The following is a 17500-nucleotide window of genomic DNA, read 5'->3' on the forward strand; positions in this document are numbered from 1 at the left end:
AACTCATGTGCTTGGATCGGATCGAGCTATTGAGTATTGGGCCTGCATACTCGCTCATCCGTATCCTTTGCGTACCGCCCCATGGCCCCGTCCTTAGAGTTAATGACTAGTAGGCTTAACTCTTTGTATGTCTGCACCACAGTTCCCGTTCGTTCCGTGCCGTGGCCGGATACGTATTGCACATCGGTATACCTGTCGCTACTCAGGCAACTCGTGTGCGTGGATTGGATCGAGCTCATGGGGTGTGTAGAGATTCCATGTTATAATTGCAAGTCCATATCCACTTTATAGGTTAAAGTCATAAGTTGTGATTGCACAACCATACTTCATAAGAGTTTAATAACTCTTCAACTAACTTTCGTTCTGGTGTCTTGGTATCAAATCGCATAAGACACAAGATTCTACTGGCCAAATAGAATCTAGCACATTGGTTAACCTGGCGCCGCAGTCAACTCATGTGCTTGGATCGGATCGAGCTATTGAGTATTGGGCCTGCATACTCGCTCATCCGTATCCTTTGCGTACCGCCCCATGGCCCCGTCCTTAGAGTTAATGACTAATAGGCTTAACTCTTTGTATGTCTGCACCACAGTTCCCGTTCGTTCCGTGCCGTGGCCGGATACGTATTGCACAACAGTAGATACCATCACCTGACGTATCTAACACACCACTATTGTAACTCGTCGTCGAAGGACCTTTCAAGTGCCTGATGGCCAGGGGAGCTCTTACACGGCACGGAGACACAGTGATGCTCGCCCATCACAGTGTACAACGATCGAGTTTGCTTAAGTGTCTGGGTACCTACACACCAGACACAATGCAATGGCCACGGATCCACACAAGGCACATCACATGCAGAAAGCTTCACCAGATTATGACACATACCACACTCTTGTAACTCGTCGTCGAAGGGGCGTTCAAAGTGCCTTACGGCTAGGGGAGATCTAGCACGGCACGGAGACACAGTGATGGTTGCCCATCAAAGTGTACAACGATCGAGTTTGCTTTCCGCGCAAGCGTTCTAAGTGTCTGGGTACCTACACACCAGACACAATGCAATGGCCACGGATCCACACAAGGCACATCACATGCAGAAAGCTTCACCAGATTCTGACACATACCACACTCTTGTAACTCGTCGTCGAAGGGGCGTTCAAAGTGCCTTACGGCTAGGGGGGATCTAGCACGGCACGGAGACACAGTGATGGTCACCCATCAAAGTGTACAACGATCGAGTTTGCTTTCCGCGCAAGCGTTCTAAGTGTCTGGGTATCTAAGCACCAGACACAATGCAATGGCCACGGATCCACACAAGGCACATCACATGCAGAAAGCTTCACCAGATTCTGACACATACCACACACATGCAACTCGTCGTCGAAGGGGCGTTCAAGTGCCTTACGGCTAGGGGAGATCTAGCTCGGCACGGAGACACAGTGATGGTCACCCATCAAAGTGTACAACGAACGAGTTGGCTTTCAACAAATTCTGACACATAGCAAGCGAGCGACCGAGCTACACCGAAGGCAGCCCATGGTTGGTCACTCGCGGACGATCATCAGTAATGATCCTTCCGCAGGTTCACCTACGGAAACCTTGTTACGACTTTTACTTCCTCTAAATCATCAAGTTCGGTCAACTTCAGCCATGCCAGCTGCAGCTCACGAAGGAACCGCGGAAGGTAAGCCTCCAGAAACCTCACTAAATAATCCATCGGTAGTAGCGACGGGCGGTGTGTACAAAGGGCAGGGACGTAATCAGCACTAGCTAATGACTAGTGCTTACTAGAAATTCCAGGTTCATGGGGACCGTTGCAGTCCCCAATCCCGACTAGATGGGCATTTTAGTGATTTCCCGTTCCTCTCGGAATGGGGGCGCCTATTGGCGAGAACACGCTGCGACCCACATTGTAGCACGCGTGCAGCCCAGAACATCTAAGGGCATCACGGACCTGTTATCGCTCATTCTCAGCTTGCTAAACACAAGTTGTCCCGCTAAGCAGGGCAAACGTAGCCGACGACCGCCCGTGAAGGCGCCGCCCGGCTGTAACGTCAGGTGCGCCCGGAGGCGCACTGCTGACAGCGTTCTAGTTAGCATGTTTGAGTCACGTTCGTTATCGGAATTAACCAGACAAATCATTCCACGAACTAAGAACGGCCATGCACCACTACCCTTAAATTTGAGAAAGAGCTATCAATCTGTCTTACCTCGATAAGTTTGGACCTGGTAAATTTTCCCGTGTTGAGTCAAATTAAGCCGCAAGCTCCACTTCTTGTGGTGCCCTTCCGTCAATTCCTTTAAGTTTCAACTTTGCAACCATACTTCCCCCGGAACCCGATTTTGGTTTCCCGGAAGCGACTGAGAGCACCGAATAGGGGTAGCGTCTCCCAATTGCTAATTGGCATCGTTTACGGTTAGAACTAGGGCGGTATCTAATCGCCTTCGATCCTCTAACTTTCGTTCTTGATTAAAGAAAGCATCCATGGCAAACGCTTTCGCTTCAGTTGGTCCTACGACGGTCTACGAATTTCACCTCTCGCGCCGTAATACCAATGCCCCCAACTACTTCTGTTAATCATTACCTCTAGGTTTCTGACAAACCAACGAAATCGTATAAACCGAGGTCATATTCCATTATTCCATGCAAGATTATTCTCGGCCAACGCCAACCCCACGGGGGGGCCGGACGCTTTGTCTTAGCCTGCTTTGAGCACTCTAATTTGTTCAAGGTAAATGTGAGTATCTTGAGCACCATGAGGAGCCCGTGCCGGAGTTAACCGGTAGCACGGTACTCGTTCACAGAGTAACGCCCAAGTACACCATTGTGAGTCGCAGCCGTGAGCGCGCGCACGAACGGCCCCGGCGTGTAACCGGGCGCCCGTGGCGGTCACGTGTCTGGACGGGCAATCAACTTCGAACGTTTTAACCGCAACAACTTTAATATACGCTAGTGGAGCTGGAATTACCGCGGCTGCTGGCACCAGACTTGCCCTCCACTTGATCCTTGTTGAAGGATTTATACTCAACTCATTCCAATTATGGACCATCGTTAGAGAGGTCCATATTGTTATTTCTCGTCACTACCTCCCCGTACTGGGATTGGGTAATTTACGCGCCTGCTGCCTTCCTTGGATGTGGTAGCCATTTCTCAGGCTCCCTCTCCGGAATCGAACCCTGATTCCCCGTTACCCGTCGCAACCATGGTAGTCCTCTACACTACCATCAATAGTTGATAGGGCAGACATTTGAAAGATCTGTCGTCAGTCGACAAGCGACCATACGATCTGCGTCCTTATCCAGACTTCAACTCAAGCCGCCCGGAGGCGATTGGTTTAACTAATAAGTGCACCAGTTCAGCTACCCGCGAGGGCAACAGTCCCGGCATGTTGCATGTATTAGCTCTGGATTTTCCACAGTTATCCAAGTAACTAGTGGTAGGATGATCTTGTGAATTATAGCTGTTATACTGAGCCTTATGCGGTTTCACATTCATTTATGTTTGTACTTAGACATGCATGGCTTAACCTTTGAGACAAGCGTATATTACTGGTAGGATCAACCAGAATTCGTTCCACTACAGACACACACTCGCTTAGTGGGAAATAAATTTCCACACAACTCTCTCTCTCTAGAACCATATGGAATGGCTCTTTGGTGTTGGGTAAGGCACCAATTTGTTGGGGTGTAACGGTCACCACCAACTTTAAGTTTGTTAGGGCACAACGGAAACCACTAACTAAACTTTAGGAAACTAAATTTCCTCACACATTATCTCTCACCATATTAGCACTAGGTGCTATCCACGATTGTACAACGTTTCAACTCTTGAATCGACCGTAGGGCCGCGGAATTGCTTCCGGGCCCCTATTCTCGCTATTAATTGTTCATCTCTTTCAATACATCGAGTTCGTTCCATTGGGTAGTTCGCATGGCGAACGTTTTGATGCAGCCCCCTGGGGGACCACGGCACTTTACACCGGGTATGGTGTATGCGCAACCTACAGATAACAATAAACCCCTTATGCGTGTGTAAACCGATGTTGGGCTGCTCAACATCTTTCATGGTTACATCACTTGCACCAGAACCCACGGTGCCGATTTGGTAATATGTTGTACATTTACTCTCAAGATGTACGCTTCGGCCCCTTATTCAGGGGCTCAAGCTATTACCAGCAAGAACAATCCTCATCCAGACTTGAACTCGAAACACCCGCAGGCGAACGGTTTAACTAATAAGTGCACCAGTCTTGAATCCATGCGTCGGTGGAAACAATGCCGGCGTGTTGCATGTATTAGCTCTGAACTTAGCGAGTGATTGCCTTGCAGCTGTCATACTGAGCGTAGAGCGTGATTATCGCTCACTTGAACCATGTTGAATGGCTCTTTGGTGTAGGGTAAGGCACCAATTTGTTGGGGCGTAACGGTCACCACCAACTTAAGACTTGCTTATAGGTATTTCAACGTTTTCAACTCTTAAATCGACCGTGTTTCATTATCATCTCTTCTTCTTATTAAATGCATAGAGTTCGTTCCATTGGGTAGTTCGCGTGGCGAACGGTTTGATGCAGCCCCCCGGGGGGGACCACGGCACTTTACACCGGGCATGGTGTATGCGCAACCTACAGATCACCAATATATTTGTGATCGATAATGCACACTTCTTACACGACTGACCAGTCGACAGCGCTGCCTTCCTATTATGCGTGTGTAAACCGATGTTGGGCTGCTCAACATCTTTCACGGTTACATCACTTGCACCCGAACCCATGGTGCCGATTTGGTAATATGTTGTACATGGTCTCAAGATGTACGCTTCGACCCCTTATTCAGGGGCTCAAGCTATTACCAGCAAGATCAATCCTCATCCAGACTTGAACTCGAAACACCCGGAGGCGAACGGTTTAACTAATAAGTGCACCAGTCTTGAATCCATGCGTCGGTGGAAACAATGCCGGCATGTTGCATGTATTAGCTCTGAACATAGCGAGTGATTGCCTTGTAGCTGTCGAACTGAGCGTAGAATGTGATTATCGCTCACTTGAAAGGGTCAAGCCCTTTCGAGTCGTCCGGTTTTTACGCCAGACGACTCGGTCCACCATCTTTCGGGATACAAGTTGACTAAGTGGTACCACTACACTTATCAACTTTCGATTTGGTAATCCTCATCCAGCTTCCTTTCTGGAGGTCCCGAGGATTACCAATTGGGCTGTCATACTGAGCTCATATATTGGAGATCGATAATGCACACTTCTTACACGACTGACCAGTCGACAGCGCTGCCTTCCTATTATGCGTGTGTAAACCGATGTTGGGCTGCTCAACATCTTTCACGGTTACATCACTTGCACCCGAACCCATGGTGCCGATTTGGTAATATGTTGTACATGGTCTCAAGATGTACGCTTCGACCCCTTATTCAGGGGCTCAAGCTATTACCAGCAAGAACAATCCTCATCCAGACTTGAACTCGAAACACCCGGAGGCGAACGGTTTAACTAATAAGTGCACCAGTCTTGAATCCATGCGTCGGTGGAAACAATGCCGGCGTGTTGCATGTATTAGCTCTGAACTTAGCGAGTGATTGCCTTGCAGCTGTCATACTGAGCGTAGAGCGTGATTATCGCTCACTTGAACCATGTTGAATGGCTCTTTGGTGTTGGGTAAGGCACCAATTTGTTGGGGCGTAACGGTCACCACCAACTTAAGACTTGCTTATAGGCATTTCAACGTTTTCAACTCTTAAATCGACCGTGTTTCATTATCATCTCTTCTTCTTATTAAATGCATCGAGTTCGTTCCATTGGGTAGTTCGCGTGGCGAACGGTTTGATGCAGCCCCCCGGGGGGGACCACGGCACTTTACACCGGGCATGGTGTATGCGCAACCTACAGATCACCAATATATTTGTGATCGATAATGCACACTTCTTACACGACTGACCAGTCGACAGCGCTGCCTTCCTATTATGCGTGTGTAAACCGATGTTGGGCTGCTCAACATCTTTCACGGTTACATCACTTGCACCCGAACCCATGGTGCCGATTTGGTAATATGTTGTACATGGTCTCAAGATGTACGCTTCGACCCCTTATTCAGGGGCTCAAGCTATTACCAGCAAGAACAATCCTCATCCAGACTTGAACTCGAGTCACCCGGAGGCGAACGGTTTAACTAATAAGTGCACCAGTCTTGAATCCATGCGTCGGTGGAAACAATGCCGGCATGTTGCATGTATTAGCTCTGAACATAGCGAGTGATTGCCTTGCAGCTGTCGAACTGAGCGTAGAATGTGATTATCGCTCACTTGAAAGGGTCAAGCCCTTTCGAGTCGTCCGGTTTTTACGCCAGACGACTCGGTTCACCATCTTTCGGGAAGGGACCGTCTCGGTCGCAAGCTGCTCCGGTCCCCAAACAACCTGCGACAAATGATAGGAAATGCCGACATCAATACGTGTTCAGTTTGGTTTATCGCTCATAGGTCTTTTTGACCATCGATCCCTGATTATAACTCTCAATTAAACAGTCAGGAGAGTAAGGCATGCCCATCGATATCTCATCGACAGGCGATACCGCAAGAACGGCCAACGACACATCAGGTGATCGATTATTGCTACGACTTTTGCTTAATCGTTTCCACTCCTTGGAGAAAGAAACCCCCGGGGACCGTCTCGGTCGCAAGCTGCTCCGGTCCCTAAACAACCTGCGACAAATGATAGGAAATGCCGACATCAATACGTGTTCAGTTTGGTTTATCGCTCATTGGTCTGTTTGACCATCGATCCCTGATTAAACTCTCAGTAATCCAGTCGGGAGAGTAAGGCATGCCCATCGATATCTCATCGACAGGCGATACCGCTTGAACGGCCAACGACACATCAGAGGATCGTATCTTGCTACAACTTTTGCTTAATCGTTTCTTCTCCTTGGAGAAAGAAACCCCCGGGGACCGTCTCGGCCGCAAGCTGCTCCGGTCCCTAAACAACCTGCGGCATCAAATGATAGGAAAAGCCGACATCAATACGTGTTCAGTTTGGTTTATCGCTCATTGGTCTGTTTGACCATCGATCCCTGATTAATACTCTCAATTAGAAGGTCGGTAGAGTAAGGCATGCCCATCGATATCTCATCGACAGGCGATACCGCATGAACGGCCAACGACACATCAGAGGATCGTATCTTGCTACAACTCTTGCTTAATAGTTTCCACTCCTTGGAGAAAGAAACCCCCGGGGACCGTCTCGGCCGCAAGTTGCTCCGGTCCCTAAACAACCTGCGGCATCAAATGATAGGAAAAGCCGACATCAATACGTGTTCAGTTTGGTTTATCGCTCATAGGTCTGTTTGACCATCGATCCTAGAATTCAACTTTCGAGTAAGGCATGCCCGTCGATATCTCATCGATAGGCGATACCGGTAGAACGGCCAACGACACACATCTAGGATCGCATTTACTCTTCCTTGGATGGATAACCAATACCCTAGGACCGTTTCATCGCGAGCTGCTCCGGTCCTCAAACAACTCGCGAACCACCGATAGGATGATATTAGGAATGGCCGACTTTCATCCTTTAACTCTCAGTTCTGCTTACCAAAACATAGGTACTTGGACCTTAAAGACCACTATATGTTCCCCGATCGGGGGCAATCGGAACGTCTATCCATCATCAACATCGTTTCACTCATTCCGAACCACCAAATTGGACAGACAGTACCATATTCACCAACCGATTGCTTCAACTTCGCAAACTGTATGGTAAGTTCTACTAATTTCACATCTTACCATCGACTAATAGTGCATAAATCCACTTGGAAATCACTTTTCCTTGGTCCTCGGACCTTCTACGACAACGTCCAACAAATATCCGAAGTCGTTTCCCAACTTAGACCAAGCATTTCGTATCTTTACTTCTAATCGATTTTTTCTCTCATAATTGACGATCAAAATCTAAAAACCACATTTTGAGCCAGAAGCAGTCGTCCGATCGTCCTGGGGGTAGTCTCAATCGATTTAGAAGGGCCCAATTCATAAAGATACGTACTCAGTCAAATTCATGCTTCTGGCTCACCTACCCCCTATATAGAAAACGAAAGCGTACAGGCGTGGAAAACGTGCCATTTTTCTCCATCACGGACTTTTTTTTTCTCGTTGCACCGACTCTAGTAAAAAAGTGAAATTTTTTACTAGTTACCAACTTTTGCAAATTATCATCGGATATCACTTTTCATGGTCTATAGTAAGTTCTTATCACGTTTTAGTAGTTTTTGAAAAAAAAATTTTTTTGAACTTTTCAAAATTTTTCAAAACAAAGTTTTTGTAGGCGGTTTTGTGTATGGAGGGTTACTAGTCTCGGGGTCACTGTTTGACCAAAAAACCACTATATATCATTCGAAAGGTAATTTCAAGGGCTACAAAAAATTGTTCTACGGCACCCCCCTCCGACGTCTAGTATTCGAGTTATTGGCCAAAAACCATCACTTGAGCGATTTTTCGTTCAGGGTACCCGACTCTAGTAAAAAAGTGAAATTTTTCTCGATTGACCAAGTGTTGCAAATGACCATCGGATTTCACTTTTTATGGTCTATAGTGAGTTCTGATCACGATTTGGTACTTTTTGAAAAAATTTTTTTGACGCACTTTTCAAAATTTTGCAAAACCAAAACTTTTTAGGCGGTTTTGTGTATGGAGGGTTACTAGTCTCGGGGTCACTGTTTGACCAAAAAACCACTATATATCATTCGAAAGGTAATTTCAAGGGCTACAAAAAATTGTTCTACGACACCCCCCTCCGACGTCTAGTATTCGAGTTATTGGCCAAAAACCGCAACTATAGCGGTTTTTCGTACAGGGTACCCGACTCTAGTAAAATGATGCGATTTTTACTAGTCTAGGAACTTTTTGGTCAAAAAATCAAGTATATGTCATTCGATAGATAATTTCAAGGGCTACCAAAAATTGTTCCACGACACCCCCCTGCGACGTCTAGTATTCGAGTTATTAGCCAAAAACCGCAACTTATGCGGTTTTTCGTCCAGGGTACCCGACTCTAGTAAAATGATGCGATTTTTACTAGTCTAGGGAACTTTTTGGCCAAAAATCAAGTATATGTCATTCGATAGATAATTTCAAGGGCTACCAAAAATTGTTCCACGACACCCCCCTGCGACGTCTAGTATTCGAGTTATTAGCCAAAAACCGCAACTTAAGCGGTTTTTCGTCCAGGGTACCCGACTCTAGTAAAATGATGCGATTTTTACTAGTCTAGGGAACTTTTTGGCCAAAAATCAAGTATATGTCATTCGATAGATAATTTCAAGGGCTACCAAAAATTGTTCCACGACACCCCCCTGCGACGTCTAGTATTCGAGTTATTAGCCAAAAACCGCAACTATAGCGGTTTTTCGTCCAGGGTACCCGACTCTAGTAAAATGATGCGATTTTTACTAGTCTAGGGAACTTTTTGGCCAAAAATCAAGTATATGTCATTCGATAGATAATTTCAAGGGCTACCAAAAATTGTTCCACGACACCCCCCTGCGACGTCTAGTATTCGAGTTATTAGCCAAAAACCGCAACTATAGCGGTTTTTCGTCCAGGGTACCCGACTCTAGTAAAATGATGCGATTTTTACTAGTCTAGGGAACTTTTTGGCCAAAAATCAAGTATATGTCATTCGATAGATAATTTCAAGGGCTACCAAAAATTGTTCCACGACACCCCCCTGCGACGTCTAGTATTCGAGTTATGGGCCAAAAACCATTCATACTTGAGCATTTTGCTCATTTTGCCTGTACGGGTACCGGGGACTAGTAAAATCAGGCCAATTTTACTAGAGTGGGGGTACTTTTTGGTCAAAAAAACAACTTTTGCTCGTTCGATAGGGAATCGATAGGGCAACAAAAAATCGTTCTACGACCCCCCCTTCCGATGTCTAGTATTCGAGTTATGGGCCAAAAACAGTTTATAGTTAATTTTTCACTCGATTTTTCACCAAGTATCGCACATTACTCCGGTTCTATGCATTGGATCGTCAATCTTTAAGATTTTATGGGTAGTTCCAACTGTTTGCTACATTTCATCCATACATCACGAACCGATTCAATGTCTGTGGTAGAAGTTATTAGAGGAATAAAAAAATTTACCCTTGGCTTTGGACCGTACAAGTTTACCCATTTTTGGCCCGTATTTGCCCCATAGCTCCGCCGGTATCCAAGATATCGCCACACTTTCTTCTGGCCATGGGTAGATGGCACTTGTGGCTAGATTTCTTCCATGCACCACTAATCGCTACCATGTCTGTGGCCGGAGCTATTCACGAAAGCGCCTCGCGCACTTGGTCGGATTTTTGGTCCAACTTCACCATTTTTGGCCCATATTTGCCCCATAGCTCCGCCGGTATCCAAGATAGCGCCACACTTTCTTCTGGCCATGGGTAGATGGCACTTGTGGCTAGATTTCTTCCATGCACCACTAATCGCTACCATGTCTGTGGCCGGAGCTATTCACGAAAGCGCCTCGCGCACTTGGTCGGATTTTTGGTCCAACTTCACCATTTTTGGCCCATATTTGCCCCATAGCTCCGCCGGTATCCAAGATAGCGCCACACTTTCTTCTGGCCATGGGTAGATGGCACTTGTGGCTAGATTTCTTCCATGCACCACTAATCGCTACCATGTCTGTGGCCGGAGCTATTCACGAAAGCGTCTCGCGCACTTGGTCGGATTTTTGGTCCAACTTGCACCATTTTTGGCCCGTATTTGCACCATAGCTCCGCCGGTATCCAAGATATGGCCACACTTTCTTCTGGCCATGGGTAGATGGCACTTGTGGCTAGATTTCTTCCATGCACCACTAATCGCTACCATGTCTGTGGCCGGAGCTATTCGACGAACAACCATCGCATTTACCTAGGTACTTTTTCGGATTTTTGGTCCAACTTGCACCATTTTTGGCCCATATTTGCCCCATAGCTCCGCCGGTATCCAAGATATGGCCACACTTTCTTCTGGCCATGGGTAGATGGCACTTGTGGCTAGATTTCTTCCATGCACCACTAATCGCTACCATGTCTGTGGCCGGAGCTATTCACGAAAGCGCCTCGCGCACTTGGTCGGATTTTTGGTCCAACTTGCACCATTTTTGGCCCATATTTGCCCCATAGCTCCGCCGGTATCCAAGATATCGCCACACTTTCTTCTGGCCATAGCTAGATGGCACTTGTGGCTAGATTTTTTCCATGCACCACTAATCGCTACCATGTCTCTGGCCGGAGCTATTCGACGAACAACCATCGCATTTACCTAGGTACTTTTTCGGATTTTTGGTCCAACTTGCACCATTTTTGGCCCATATTTCCCCCATAGCTCCGCCGGTATCCAAGATATGGCCACACTTTCTTCTGGCCATGGGTAGATGGCACTTGTGGCTAGATTTCTTCCATGCACCACTAATCGCTACCATGTCTGTGGCCGGAGCTATTCACGAAAGCGCCTCGCGCACTTGGTCGGATTTTTGGTCCAACTTGCACCATTTTTGGCCCATATTTGCCCCATAGCTCCGCCGGTATCCAAGATATCGCCACACTTTCTTCTGGCCATAGCTAGATGGCACTTGTGGCTAGATTTTTTCCATGCACCACTAATCGCTACCATGTCTCTGGCCGGAGCTATTCGACGAACAACCATCGCATTTACCTAGGTACTTTTTCGGATTTTTGGTCCAACTTGCACCATTTTTGGCCCATATTTCCCCCATAGCTCCGCCGGTATCCAAGATATGGCCACACTTTCTTCTGGCCATGGGTAGATGGCACTTGTGGCTAGATTTCTTCCATGCACCACTAATCGCTACCATGTCTGTGGCCGGAGCTATTCACGAAAGCGCCTCGCGCACTTGGTCGGATTTTTGGTCCAACTTGCACCATTTTTGGCCCATATTTGCCCCATAGCTCCGCCGGTATCCAAGATATGGCCACACTTTCTTCTGGCCATGGGTAGATGGCACTTGTGGCTAGATTTCTTCCATGCACCACTAATCGCTACCATGTCTGTGGCCGGAGCTATTCGACGAACAACCATCGCATTCACCTTCTCGTTGCACTTCTTCGGGAATTTGGTGCAACCAAGTTTTCACTATAACTTGGTCATTTTCCGTCCATCGGACATGCGGTTTTGGGTGTCGATACTTGACACCGCACGCTACAATATGTTCCTCCACGACCATGTGGTCCGATGCTTCCAACAGGAGCTATTCGAGGATTACCGATTTTTCACCATTAAAAATGCTCAATTTTGCACCAACTTTTGCCTATAACTCAGGCTGTATCGATCGGATCTTCAATCTTGAAAAAGTTTTGGATAGGTGGCATCAAATGCTACATTTCGTTCTTCCACGTCAACTTTGTCCGATGTCTAGCAAAAAAGTTATTCGCGAACCAAGTCCAGAACCCATGCAATGGCTGCCCACATTGCATACATCACGGCGGTTAACTCTCGTTACTCTATACCGAGGACTTGGTACATTTTCAGGCATTCGTTGCTACTTCTCGGTTCATGATATTCGTTTACGGTCTTCACTAGGGCATTTGGTGCTCCTTATCGGTTCATGATATTCGTTTACGGTCTTCACTAGGGCATTTGGTGCCTCTTATCGGTTCATGATATTCGTTTACGGTCTTCACTAGGGCATTTGGTGCCTCTTATCGGTTCATGATATTCGTTTACGGTCTTCACTAGGGCATTTGGTGCTCCTTATCGGTTCATGATATTCGTTTACGGTCTTCACTAGGGCATTTGGTGCTCCTTCTCGGTTCATGATATTCGTTTACGGTCTTCACTAGGGCATTTGGTGCTCCTTCTCGGTTCATGATATTCGTTTACGGTCTTCACTAGGGCATTTGGTACTGGGCTTCCCACTTTCTACTGATCGATCCATACTCACTTGCGTGCACCTAGCCTAGGAAGGTTTCCTATGGCTTCCCATCTTTCTACTGATCGATCCATACTCACTTGCGTGCACCTAGCCTAGGAAGGTTTCCTATGGCTTCCCATCTTTCTACTGATCGATCCATACTCACTTGCGTGCACCTAGCCTAGGAAGGTTTCCTATGGCTTCCCATCTTTCTACTGATCGATCCATACTCACTTGCGTGCACCTAGCCTAGGAAGGTTTCCTTGGGCTTCCCATCTTTCTACTGATCGATCCATACTCACTTGCGTGCACCTAGCCTAGGAAGGTTTCCTTGGGCTTCCCATCTTTCTACTGATCGATCCATACTCACTTGCGTGCACCTAGCCTAGGAAGGTTTCCTATGGCTTCCCATCTTTCTACTGATCGATCCATACTCACTTGCGTGCACCTAGCCTAGGAAGGTTTCCTATGGCTTCCCATCTTTCTACTGATCGATCCATACTCACTTGCGTGCACCTAGCCTAGGAAGGTTTCCTATGGCTTCCCATCTTTCTACTGATCGATCCATACTCACTTGCGTGCACCTAGCCTAGGAAGGTTTCCTTGGGCTTCCCACTTTCTACTGATCGATCCATACTCACTTGCGTGCACCTAGCCTAGGAAGGTTTCCTATGGCTTCCCATCTTTCTACTGATCGATCCATACTCACTTGCGTGCACCTAGCCTAGGAAGGTTTCCTATGGCTTCCCATCTTTCTACTGATCGATCCATACTCACTTGCGTGCACCTAGCCTAGGAAGGTTTCCTTGGGCTTCCCATCTTTCTACTGATCGATCCATACTCACTTGCGTGCACCTAGCCTAGGAAGGTTTCCTTGGGCTTCCCATCTTTCTACTGATCGATCCATACTCACTTGCGTGCACCTAGCCTAGGAAGGTTTCCTATGGCTTCCCATCTTTCTACTGATCGATCCATACTCACTTGCGTGCACCTAGCCTAGGAAGGTTTCCTATGGCTTCCCATCTTTCTACTGATCGATCCATACTCACTTGCGTGCACCTAGCCTAGGAAGGTTTCCTATGGCTTCCCATCTTTCTACTGATCGATCCATACTCACTTGCGTGCACCTAGCCTAGGAAGGTTTCCTATGGCTTCCCATCTTTCTACTGATCGATCCATACTCACTTGCGTGCACCTAGCCTAGGAAGGTTTCCTTGGGCTTCCCATCTTTCTACTGATCGATCCATACTCACTTGCGTGCACCTAGCCTAGGAAGGTTTCCTTGGGCTTCCCATCTTTCTACTGATCGATCCATACTCACTTGCGTGCACCTAGCCTAGGAAGGTTTCCTATGGCTTCCCATCTTTCTACTGATCGATCCATACTCACTTGCGTGCACCTAGCCTAGGAAGGTTTCCTATGGCTTCCCATCTTTCTACTGATCGATCCATACTCACTTGCGTGCACCTAGCCTAGGAAGGTTTCCTATGGCTTCCCATCTTTCTACTGATCGATCCATACTCACTTGCGTGCACCTAGCCTAGGAAGGTTTCCTATGGCTTCCCATCTTTCTACTGATCGATCCATACTCACTTGCGTGCACCTAGCCTAGGAAGGTTTCCTTGGGCTTCCCATCTTTCTACTGATCGATCCATACTCACTTGCGTGCACCTAGCCTAGGAAGGTTTCCTATGGCTTCCCATCTTTCTACTGATCGATCCATACTCACTTGCGTGCACCTAGCCTAGGAAGGTTTCCTATGGCTTCCCATCTTTCTACTGATCGATCCATACTCACTTGCGTGCACCTAGCCTAGGAAGGTTTCCTTGGGCTTCCCATCTTTCTACTGATCGATCCATACTCACTTGCGGCACCTAGCCTAGGAAGGTTTCCTTGGGCTTCCCATCTTTCTACTGATCGATCCATACTCACTTGCGTGCACCTAGCCTAGGAAGGTTTCCTATGGCTTCCCATCTTTCTACTGATCGATCCATACTCACTTGCGTGCACCTAGCCTAGGAAGGTTTCCTTGGGCTTCCCATCTTTCTACTGATCGATCCATACTCACTTGCGTGCACCTAGCCTAGGAAGGTTTCCTTGGGCTTCCCATCTTTCTACTGATCGATCCATACTCACTTGCGTGCACCTAGCCTAGGAAGGTTTCCTTGGGCTTCCCATCTTTCTACTGATCGATCCATACTCACTTGCGTGCACCTAGCCTAGGAAGGTTTCCTATGGCTTCCCATCTTTCTACTGATCGATCCATACTCACTTGCGTGCACCTAGCCTAGGAAGGTTTCCTATGGCTTCCCATCTTTCTACTGATCGATCCATACTCACTTGCGTGCACCTAGCCTAGGAAGGTTTCCTATGGCTTCCCATCTTTCTACTGATCGATCCATACTCACTTGCGTGCACCTAGCCTAGGAAGGTTTCCTATGGCTTCCCATCTTTCTACTGATCGATCCATACTCACTTGCGTGCACCTAGCCTAGGAAGGTTTCCTATGGCTTCCCATCTTTCTACTGATCGATCCATACTCACTTGCGTGCACCTAGCCTAGGAAGGTTTCCTTGGGCTTCCCATCTTTCTACTGATCGATCCATACTCACTTGCGTGCACCTAGCCTAGGAAGGTTTCCTATGGGCTTCCCATCTTTCTACTGATCGATCCATACTCACTTGCGTGCACCTAGCCTAGGAAGGTTTCCTATGGCTTCCCATCTTTCTACTGATCGATCCATACTCACTTGCGTGCACCTAGCCTAGGAAGGTTTCCTATGGCTTCCCATCTTTCTACTGATCGATCCATACTCACTTGCGTGCACCTAGCCTAGGAAGGTTTCCCTTTGGTACCGACTTCCATCTACGCACTCGATATAACCTAGGTACTTGGTACCGATGATGGTTAACACTCAAGCATTTCTTGCATCCTGCGTGCAAGGTACCAATTTTCACTTCTTAGGTACGTTTATGGGCCCGCATTTATCCAATATCGCTCCGATGGCCTTTCGCATTATTTCATCCGATAGCCCTTGCCAAAAGCTACCAAAAGTTCCTCCACGGCCATGTGCTCCGACGCTTAGTTTAGGAAATATTCGAAAAAATTCATCTTAGGAAAAATTTTCTTATTGGAAAATCACCTTAAATCGATGGCCATTTTTTGGGCAAAAACTTTAACGTCTTCCCGACTTTGCGGGAATTGCGAATTTTAGGCACCCAGAGAAAATCTTTTACTTTAAGGGGGCGGCCGCGAAGTTGCCCAAAGTCTCGGACACAAAAATTCTCAAGTTCCCCACTCTAGTAAAGCGCCCTATGAGTATCTCCTGGCCCGCGAGCTCTGCGAGCGGGCCAGCTTCGGCGATTTTTGCCTTTTCGCCTAGGCGGTTCTTCTACGAAATTGGTCCACAGCTTTTGCTCAGAAAGCTAGCATTTGTTGCAACAGTTAGGTACTTGGTACCACATTTTGGTATCCATTTGGGCATTTGTGGCAACTACTCGGTACTTTGGCCCACATTTCGCTCTACTCGGGCTTCTATGGTGGTACTTGTCGGTACTTCTGGCCAACTTAGGCCAATTGGGTGCAACTTGTGGGTACTCTGTGGGTACTTTAGGGCATATTGTGTCTTTCGGGTGAACCTTCGCGATACTTCATGGGTACTGATGGCCAACTTAGGAACATTCAGTGCAACCTTTGGGCCTAAGGAAATTTGTCCAACTCTTTGGACTTAGAAAATTTTCTGGACTTAGAAAATTTTCTGGACTTGTAAAAATTTTCAAATGTTCAATTTGGCCCACATTTCGCTCTACTCGGGCCTCTATGGTGCTACTTGGCGGTACTTTTGGCCAACTTAGGCCAATTGGGTGCTCTTTGTGGGTACTCTATCGGTACTTTTGGCCAACTTAGGCCAATGGGGTGCTATATGTGGGTGCTCTATCGGTACTTTTGGCCATGTTAGGCCCATTCGGTGCTATATGTGGGTGCTCTATCGGTACTTTTGGCCATGTTAGGCCCATTCGGTGCTATTTGTGGGTACTCTATCGGTACTTTTGGCCAACTTAGGCCCATGGGGTGCTCTTTGTGGGTACTCTATCGGTACTTTTGGCCATGTTAGGCCCACTCGGTGCTATTTGTGGGTACTCTATCGGTACTTTTGGCCATGTTAGGCCCACTCGGTGCTATTTGTGGGTGCTCTATCGGTACTTTTGGCCAACTTAGGCCAACTGGGTGCTATTTGTGGGTACTCTATCGGTACTTTTGGCCAACTTAGGCCAACTCAGTGCTTCTTGTGGGTACTCTATCGGTACTTTTGGCCAACTTAGGCCCATTCGGTGCTATTTGTGGGTACTCTATCGGTACTTTTGGCCAACTTAGGCCAACTCAGTGCTATTTGTGGGTACTCTATCGGTACTTTTGGCCAACTTAGGCCAACGCGGTGCTATTTGTGGGTACCCTATCGGTACTTTGGGACATATTATGTCCTTCGGGTGAACCTTCTCGATACCTCATGGGTACTTGTGGCCAACTTAGGAAAATTCAGTGCAACCTATGGGCCTTTGGAAATTGTTTCAACACTTTGGACTTAGAAAATTT

Source organism: Anopheles funestus (genome assembly GCF_943734845.2).
Source record: "Anopheles funestus chromosome X unlocalized genomic scaffold, idAnoFuneDA-416_04 X_unloc_65, whole genome shotgun sequence".
Classification (NCBI taxonomy): Eukaryota; Metazoa; Arthropoda; class Insecta; order Diptera; family Culicidae; genus Anopheles; species Anopheles funestus.